Raw genomic sequence first — 10,112 nt, 5'->3', positions numbered from 1 at the left:
ATTACAGTTCTGATGATGCGAAGAAGAAGAAGAAATCGTCAAAATCTTCGTCATCAAAATCCTGGAAGTCTTCATCTCACAAGAAGAGCAGCTCCAAGAAGGCTCGGGCATTCATTGGCAAGGAAATGGACTCTGAAGCTGAATCTGAGGAAAATGAGGAAGAGGAGGCGTCTGAAGAATCTGAATCCGGTGTGGCGAGTCTGGCCTTCGCTACTGCTTTCGTTAGCAAGTCCATCTTCAACACTGAAGAAACTGACCCCACCGACAAGCATGATGAAGATAATGATGACTACGCTCCCACCTATTGCTTCATGGCAAAAGGTGCAAAGGTACTCAAATATACCTCCTCTGAATCTAGTGAAAATGAATCTGATGAGAATCTCAAGCCCAGCTACTCTAAACTTGCAAAGATTGTTGTGAAACAACAAAGGGCTTTTGAAAGGGTTCAAAACATGCTAGACAAAAGTGATGATATGTTGGGTGAAGAAATGGATCGCACTAAAGCCCTGACTGAAAATCTTCAGAGACTTCAGTCTAGGTTTGATAACCTTCAAAGTCATCATAACACTCTCTTATCTGATCATGAGAAACTTTCTTATGAATTTCTTCAAAGAAAGCAAGATCTTGAGAAGCTAAGAGTGAGTTATGAAGATCTTCAGAAGGAGCGCGATTCATTACTTGCTCAAAAAATCAACACTTCTCAGGAAGAATTTGTTCCTCCATGCTTAAAATGCATTGAACGTGAATCTGCTAATTCTTCACCTGAATGTTCAAATGCTTCAACTGTTACAAATTCTTCACCTGCCTTTGCTATCACTAATTCCTCATCTGAGGACATTGCTAGTATCACTGACGATGCAGGGCTGAAGGAACTGTACATGACAGGCATGTACAAAAGCCTCAAAGGGCATAAGATTCTCTGTAATGTGCTCAAAAAGCAGATCCTCAACAGAAACCCTAGGAAAGAGGGTATTGCCTTTGAGAGGAAACTTAATGCTGATGGAACATATTGGAAGCCTGAGCAGTACCCCAAAACCTCATGGGTTGCTGCAAAGGGACCTCCAGTTGATCCATCCATGTTATCTGGCTTTACATGTGAATCTCCTTATTCTTCTGATGAGTCATTTGACTCCAACTATAAACTGTTCAAAAATCAGAATGGTGAAGTATTTGCTAGATATGTTGGGACTAACTGCAGGAACGGTTCCCCTATGAAGAAAATCTGGGTTCCCAAAAGTTATGTTGAAAGTCTTCAGGTGAATGTCCTCATGCCACCACATGTGAAGAATAGGAACCCCAGAACAAACTCTTCATATGGACCTAATTCTTCATATGGATCCAAGTCCTCATATGGACCAAATTCCTCACGTGGATCAAATTCCTCAAATGGATCAAAGTCCTCATATGACTATCATCGTGCTAACAACTCTATTTCGCAGGGTAGAGCTAAGGGCTACGAATATGCACATTATTCTTCAAATCATTATGTTCATAAGTCCTCGAAGAATTTCTTTGCTTATTCATATGCTTACCCTAACCTCTCTTATGTGAAACGAAATGGTTTGGCTTCTATGCCACCATTCTCGTATGGTGCTCGCAGAGTGATGAACTCTTTGCCACCCCTTCAGATGTGAGTGGTGAAGAAAAAGAACTAATCTCTTCTGCAGGGTCAGGTCTCCTGACGTACCTTTAACGTCTGAAGAATTTACTGGGGACCTGACAAAATTGCTTGAAAGGACGCAGGCTAACCATGATGAAATGAACTTTCATTTCACACGTCCTCATACTGCTATATCTGTTTACCGCTTGATGAAATTCATCTGATGAACTTGATATCATATTCTTCATTGATGAAGCATATGAGATTGTAAGTTACACTAATTCATCTGCAGGATGATCAACCCAAAACCACTGAATGGGTCCTCGATAGTGGATGTACAAATCACATGACTGGTGACAAGAATCTTTTGATGGATGCTCCCTTATCACCGTCACATCTGAAGCACATCATCTTTGCTGACAAAGGCAAAAGTCAGGTATTGGGTCTTGGTAAGGTTGCGATCTCTAAGGATAAACACATGGACAAAGTCATGCTTGTTGAGTCCTTAGGATACAACCTCATGTCAGTCTCAATGCTTTGTGATCTTGATATGGTTGTTGTCTTTGGCAAGTATCGCTGTGTTGTGATTATGGAAGCTGACAATTCCAAAGTCTTCGAAGGCTTTAGGAGAGGAGATTTGTATATTGTTGATTTCTCTATAGGACCACAATCAGCCATGTGTCTACTTGCAAAAGCTTCAGAAGGCTGGCTATGGCATCGACGACTTGGTCATGCAGGCATGAGGAATTTGCACACACTTGCGAAGAAGAAGCATGTCATTGGCATTGAGAATGTCAAATTCCTCAAGGATCACTTATGCGGAGCCTGTGAGGCTGGAAAAATGACCAAGGCCAAGCATCCAGCAAAGACTATCATGACCACTACTCGTCCATTCGAATTGCTTCACATGGACCTCTTCGGACCTAATCATTACTCAGCAGTCACTAATGCTGCATCTCTATATGGTTTTGTCACTGTTGATGATTACTCTCGATATACATGGGTACACATTGTTACTTACAAACATGAAGTGCAGGAAGTCTTCAAACAATTTTCCTCGAGGGTTTCAACCAACTTTGGTGTGAAGATCAAGCACATCAAAAGTGACAATGGAACTGAGTTCAAGAATTCCGGTCTTGATGACTATCTTGATGAACTTGGTATTACTCATGAATTATCTGCTCCTTATACTCCTCAGCAAAATGGCGTCGTGGAGCGCAAGAATAGAACTCTTGTTGAGATGGCTCGCACTATGCTTGATGAATACAAAACGCCTCATCATTTTTGGATTGATGCAATTGATATTGCGTGCCACATCATCAACAAAGTATATCTTCACAAATTCTTCAAGAAGACGGCCTATGAACTCCTCACTGACAAGAAACCCAATGTGAGTTATTTCAAAGTCTTCGGTGCTAAATGTTGGATTAGAGATCCACACGACAATTCTAAATTTGCACCGAAAGCAGATGAAGGTTTTATGCTTGGTTACGGAAAGGACTCGCACACCTACAGAGTCTTCAACATCGCTCTTCACAAGATTGTTGAAACTGTAGATATGCGGTTCGATGAAACTAATGGCTCGCAAAGAAAGCACCTACCTTCTGTGTTAGATGAACCAGCACCTGAGGATTCTATCAAGTTCAAGGCAACTGAGGATGTCATTCCTACTGAAGAATTTGCTGAAGAATTCATTCCAGTACGCGAAGAACGTCGAGCTGACGCACCTGAAGATAATGCTGAAGACAATGCTGCTGAGGAAAATGATCAAATACCTCGACGACAACCAGCTCATCCTCGCGTTGCAAAAGAAGTACAAGTTGACAAGATCATCGATGATATTGAAGTGCCAGGTCCTCTAACACGCTCAAAAGCTTCACATTTATCTAACTTTTGTGGGCACTATGCTTTTGTCTCTGTCATAGAGACCACTAAGGTAGATGAAGCATTTTTGGAGCCGGAGTGGATTCAGGCTATGCAAGAAGAATTACATCAGTTCGAGCTCAACAATGTCTGGGAACTGGTCAAACGTCCATATCCTCGCAAGCATAATATCATTGGCACAAAGTGGATCTACCGCAACAAGCAAGATGAAAATGGCCTTGTGGTAAGGAATAAGGCACGACTGGTAGCTCAAGGCTACACACAGGTTGAAGGAATTGATTTTGATGAAACTTTTGCACCTGTTGCTAGACTTGAGGCTATTCGCATATTACTTGCTTATGCAAATCATCATAATATCATCTTATATCAAATGGATGTGAAAAGTGCATTCCTCAATGGTAAGCTTGAGGAAGAAGTATATGTTGCTCAACCCCCAGGTTTTGAAGATCCAAAGAATCCTGACAAAGTCTTCAGACTTAATAAGGCCCTCTATGGCCTCAAGCAAGCCCCTCGGGCATGGTATGATACATTGAAGGAATTCTTCGTGAAGAATGGCTTCACACCCGGTTCACTCGACCCTACTCTCTTTACTAAATCTTATGATGGTGAACTGTTTGTGTGCCAAATATATGTTGATGATATTATCTTTGGCTGTACTGACCAACGTTATAGTGATGAATTTGCCTATATGCTGAGTGAAGAATATCAAATGTCTATGATGGGAGAGTTGAAATTCTTCTTAGGTCTTCAAATTCGTCAACAGGGCAATGTCATATTCATATCTCAGGAGAAATACCTCAAAGATGTACTGAGGAAATTTGGCATGCAAGATTGCAAAGGCGTCAAAATTCCTATGCCCACAAAAGGCCATCTATGCACTGATGAAAATGGTATTGACTTTGATCACAAGGTATACCGCTCCATGATTGGTTCTTTATTGTACTTATGTGCATCTAGGCCAGATATAATGCTTAGTGTTTGCATGTGTGCCCGATTTCAAGCTGCACCGAAGGAATCACACCATAAGGCCGTGAAGCATATTCTTCGATATCTAGCTCACACACCAACACTAGGATTATGGTACCCCAAGGGCTCTGTTTTTTATCTCATTGGATATTCTGACTCTGACTATGCTGGTGATCGTGTGGACCGCAAGTCAACTTCTGGCACCTGTCATTTCCTCGGACGATCTTTGGTCTGTTGGTCCTCGAAGAAACAGAACTGCGTATAACTGTCTACTGCGGAAGTTGAATACATTGCTGCTGGCTCTTGCTGTGCTCAACTGCTTTGGTTGAAGCAAACGCTCAAGGACTATGGCGTCAATGTGAAGAATGTGCCTCTCCTCTGCGACAATGAGAGTGCCATCAAGATTGCTCACAACCCAGTTCAGCACTCGAAGACAAAGCACATTCAGATTCGTCATCATTTTCTTTGTGATCATGTGTTGAAGGGTGACATCTCCATCGAGCACGTGAAGACTGAAGAACAGTTAGCTGATATCTTCACTAAGCCCTTGGATGAGAAGAGATTTAGCAAGTTGGGGTGTGAGCTAAATATCTTAGAATCTTCGAATGTTCTTTGAAAAGGATACACATCCTAACACTTATGCAAAATTGATGACTTAGATGTGCAACACATGAAGAAACGTTTTTCTTCAATCAATGAAGAATAACACTCTAAGTGTGAAGAAATTAATGAAGAATTTGATTCTCAGAACCCTACGACAATTGTACGCGGTGTCTGAAATCATCATTCTTATACGGTGGGTCACGCCACCACAAAAAGTTGAAAATCGTCAATTTGAGTTTTTCCTCAGTTTTGAAATTCTTTAGTTTTTCAAATTCTTCAACTTTGCAAAATCTTCACTGTTCCCTTCGTTTTTCTTCATTGGCTATATATATATATGAGTTTATGTCCTCTACAGCATTCACTTATAGCTATTTCTTCAAGTTATTTTTTTTCCTGCTAAGTGAATGTGATCGGACCCTTCCCCCTCTATGCTATACTCAACCCAATCTATTCACAAATTCTTCATGTGCATTCTATTTGAAACTCGTTCAAAATCTTCACTGTGTCCTTGTCAGCTGAAGAAATTGCCAACGAAACTTTAAAACAAATCTTATCCAAATTTTCGGTTTTGCCGCTCAAACTCTTCTGCATCCCACGATGCATTATTCTATTCACCCACGATCGTACACGATCTCCACTACACAGTACGTGGGTGACACATGTCGTGAGAAGGAGAATAGTCAAGGGCACGTTCGTCCTAAATCTTCGGGCGAACAATCTTTCACCGTGTTTATTAAATATCCATGTCTCCTTCCTCACTTCATTTACTCCGCTCGACCTCTCTCTCCCGCTCGAGCTCCTCAAACCCTAGCGCCACCGCTACTCCATCGTCGCCGGTGAGGAAGAGCTTTGCTGCCTCGACCTCATCGCCGTCGTACTCACGCCGACCGCGGAAATCTTCACTCCGCCGCCGCCGTAGCTGTCTTCCTCCGCCAAGTTAGGGCAAGGAAGATCTAACCTGACGAACTTCCCATCTGTTCTTCTCAGTTCGTCGTGTTCTTCATTTTAGGTAATTAAAAGTTACTTTTATTACTCGCTTTGGTTCTCAAGCTTTCCTGAAAATCTTGAAAAGGTGTTTATTCTTCAAATCTTCACACATATGAACACCACACACATCATAAGATCTTGAACTGTTTCTCTGAGCAATCATTTTCTTCAAGATTCCCTAATTGTGTGGATCTTCGATCTGTACAACTCTGGAACCTAAGAGAAAAACGCTTAGTGAAATTCCTCAAGGTTCATCTGGTCAAATTCCTCAAAACTTGTTCTTTTCGAAAAACCTTCTCAGATCGCATATGACCTCTCCGAATTCCTCGCACCTGTACTCTGTTCACAGGTACTCATGTCTGCTGCTGAATCACTAGGTTCTCATCAACTTAACTCATTTGCAGCGTTCCTCGAAGAAAAACTGCATACTTCTTCAGAGAACTCAATTGTTCAAATTCCTCAACTGAAGAATATGGCAGACGGTAAGAAGCCGCAGAAAGGAGGAAAGAAACCTGAGGTTATGACTGCGTTTGAAATCCCTGAGGAAATTTATGCTGACTATTGCACACCTGATGAAGCAAAATTTGGCAAAGAAAACAAAAATCAGCGGAAGGTGCGCATTCAGAAGATTGAACGGAGATGGGCAAGGGAATGGAGGGAATACAGATATGTGACTCCAAAGTACATGAAGAAATTCGCCCTCAATCCTCCATGCCCAAGAGCTCCATTGGCACCTGGCCAAGTAGCAGATCCCACAAGCATCAAATGTGGTGAGGACTTTCCTGAAGAATGGGCTAAGCGCCAAGCCAAATTGGCAAGACAAGCCAAGGAGGCAGTGAAGAAATTCAATGAGGATTTTGCCACTGCTACTGCTACTGAGGCCTCGGTCAAACCGAGGAAATCCATGCCAAAGAAGCCTGCTCGTAAGCCAAGTGCTTCACCAACAGCGCCCTCACGGCCAAGTTCCTCGGCATCGCCCTCACGGCCAAGTTCCTCAGCAACGCCCTCACGGCAAATTCCTCACACTGCTACTGCTCCACCAAAGTCCTCAGCTCCTGTGCATCTGACTACATGTCAAAGGACTGCTGGTTTCTCGATTGCCTCTGGTGTTTCAGCAAGTTCCTCAGCTGTACCAAAGTCATCATCTGGCCCGACTCTGCTGAAGACCAAAGCAACAGCTGGATGAGGTCCTCAGCCAAGTCCAAAGAAGAAACAGGTCGCATTCCATGTGCCTTCTGATGATGAAGCTTCTGATGATGAACTTGCAGAAATCATCAGAGACAGACAGGTGAAGGCCGCTAGAGCCAAGGGCACATCTGTGCCACTGCTGTTGGATCCGAGGAAAATCCTCGATTATATTGATCTCTGGCACAAGGATCCAAACACCCCAATGCCTGATTTTCATCTGACCGCTGGACAAAGTCATATGTTGACCCATTTCATCACTAAGAGAAATGGAAGTTTGAAAATGCAAGAGAGATTAAGAAAGCTCAATACAGAAAGGAGAAGCTCCTGAAGAAAAACGTTGTCAGAATGACACCTGAGGAACTTCTCCAGGCTCAGTCTGAAATTCAAGCCCTTAGCAATGACTTTGATGCCTACTATGCTGATTGGCAAGGAGCCAAAGTCAGATTCGTCAACCCGACAAAGAAATTCACCAATGTTGCTGCCCCAACGCAACATGAAATTCCTCAGGCTGAAGTCTCAGCTCAGCCGACTGAAGAACATGCCAGCACCGCTGATGAAGTTCAGGCTGCTGATGAAAATACTAGTTCCAGGGCTGATGATCCCATTCCAGCCGCTGAAGAAATTGCCAGGGCATCCACTAGTGGTGCGCCTGAAGAAACTAAAGAAGTCAGGGCAACTGCATCAGTCGCGCCTGAAGAAAATCAACCAGATTCCTCAGCTCCATCTGTACCTACACCAACTCCAATTCTTCCATGTGCATTTGATGTGAAGAAGACCAAGGCTGCAGAGCGAGCTGCAGTGAAGAAAAGGAAGACATCGGCTGTGTCAAACTCTTCGGCTGCGAAGAAAATGAAGCAAATGACCATCTCACTCGAAAATCCAATTGATGTTGTTCCGATTTCCTCCATGCCATCAAAGGACCTTGTTCCTTTTGGAGAAGACTATGAGATCCCAATCGGATCTGATGAAGAACATTATTCTGCTGCTTCGTCAGAGCAGATTGATGAAGAAATTGAAGTGGACACAATCCCTTCAATGCCAGTCATTTCCTCACCTATGCCTCAGTTCACAGCTGAAGAGGCCGGTGTTGAGAAAATTGAAGATGAAGATGTGGATATTGGGTGCACCACACCTGTGATGAATGATGACTTTTGGGAAAGTCAGCATCCCAATACTCCTCTCTTCACCCCGATCCAACAGATTCCTCAGTCCCCTGCACCAACAGTTCAAATGGGCTCTGAAGAAACTCAACCCACTCTCTCTGTGCATGAAGAAATTCCAGCCACTAGTGCTGATGAACCTGCTGCTGCTGATCCTCAGACTGCACCTGTTGAGGAACAAGAAATTCCTCAGCCTGAAGAACCTGAGCTCGTGATTCCTGAGGTGGTGATGCAACTCACTGACACCCCTCTGCCAAAGCAAAAGAATCCGTTCTCAAGCAAACAGAAGTTTAAGGCTGAAGATTTCTTTGCCGAGCATGTATTCTTCACTGACTATAATCCATATGATTCTGCTCGCATAAGGAAGAGGCGTTTCTGGACTGCCAGCCAAGCCAATTTCTATTCCTCAGTGCTCTTCAACAAAGACAAAGTCTTTGATCATGCACATATTCCTCATGTGGACATGGAGTCTCTGCCCGGCTTTGAGCCAGTCCTCAGTGTTCTTCACGACGCAGGACTTCTAAATTTCTGCATTGATATCTGCGACTGGAATGAAGAACTCATTCTTCAATTCTATGCAACTCTGCACATCACCGGAGACGCTGAAGACGTGAACTCCTGGGTATTAGACTGGATGTCTGAAAATACTCACTACAAGGCACCTGCAACTGAATTGCTTCGTGCTCTACCACTCAGTCCTCCACTTGATGATGCTCGTTGTATCTACAACGAACCAGAACTTTCAAATCACTATATGCAAGTGCTGATGAAGCCTTTGAAGCCAAGGCAGGCCCCACGAACCAAATTCCTCGCCAAGGAATTACTGTATGTGCCTCGGATTTTCTATCGAATTCTGATGAAGACAATGAGTCCCATCAAAGGCCATGACTCAAATGATGAAGAAGTCGTTGGCATCATGAAGAATATGCTTTTCAACATCATTCATGGCGTTCCCATCAAGTTCCATGATTTCTTCATGAGGACTCTGGCCAATATTGCTATGTCACCATTCGAGCTGAAGCCCTATGCTCCTTGGATTATGAGATTCATCAGGGCAAGATCTTCACTGAATTACAAAGCTGACACTCTGAACCACGGTAGCTACTTGCCTCCCATTGAAGTCCTCAAACGGCCAGTTTCATTAGCTGATGATAAAGGCAAGGCCGCTGCTGTGATCGATGAAGGCATTCGTCCATTGGATGGTCAATTTCGCAAGGCTGCATCTTACTCTACCAATGACGATTCTGCCACACATGACTCTGCCGCAAATACCTCAGCCAAGCAAAATCCTCAAGCCACATCACCCAGGGTGATGACTGACCGTGAGTTACTCCTCAGTCTTCATCAGAAGGTTGATCGCAATCATAAATGGGTCAAGCGTCAGTTTGGTTCAATTCTTCACAACATGACCTCAACACACAATGCAGTGAAGAAGAACCAATACTACCTCCATGAAACCTTCAACCGTACCTGGGATGTTCTCTCTCATGTCTACACCGCTGCAGATCTGAAGAATATGGGTCTTAAGGAAGAATTTGACTGGTCTGCACCTCCACCGAAGAAATTCAAGAAGGTCAAAGTTCCTTCCTTGGTGGCCAGCTCTTATTCTTCATCACGTGACACTGATGAGTATGAAGATTTGGACGACACTGCGGCAGGCCCTGCTACAACAAACAACCCTGACAACGCTGGCGCTCCTCCATCGACTTGAAATTCTTCAGGGG

This window comes from Triticum aestivum, chromosome 1B (genome assembly GCF_018294505.1).
Source record: "Triticum aestivum cultivar Chinese Spring chromosome 1B, IWGSC CS RefSeq v2.1, whole genome shotgun sequence".
Lineage (NCBI taxonomy): Eukaryota > Viridiplantae > Streptophyta > Magnoliopsida > Poales > Poaceae > Triticum > Triticum aestivum.
Note: the sequence above shows the minus strand (reverse complement) of the source record.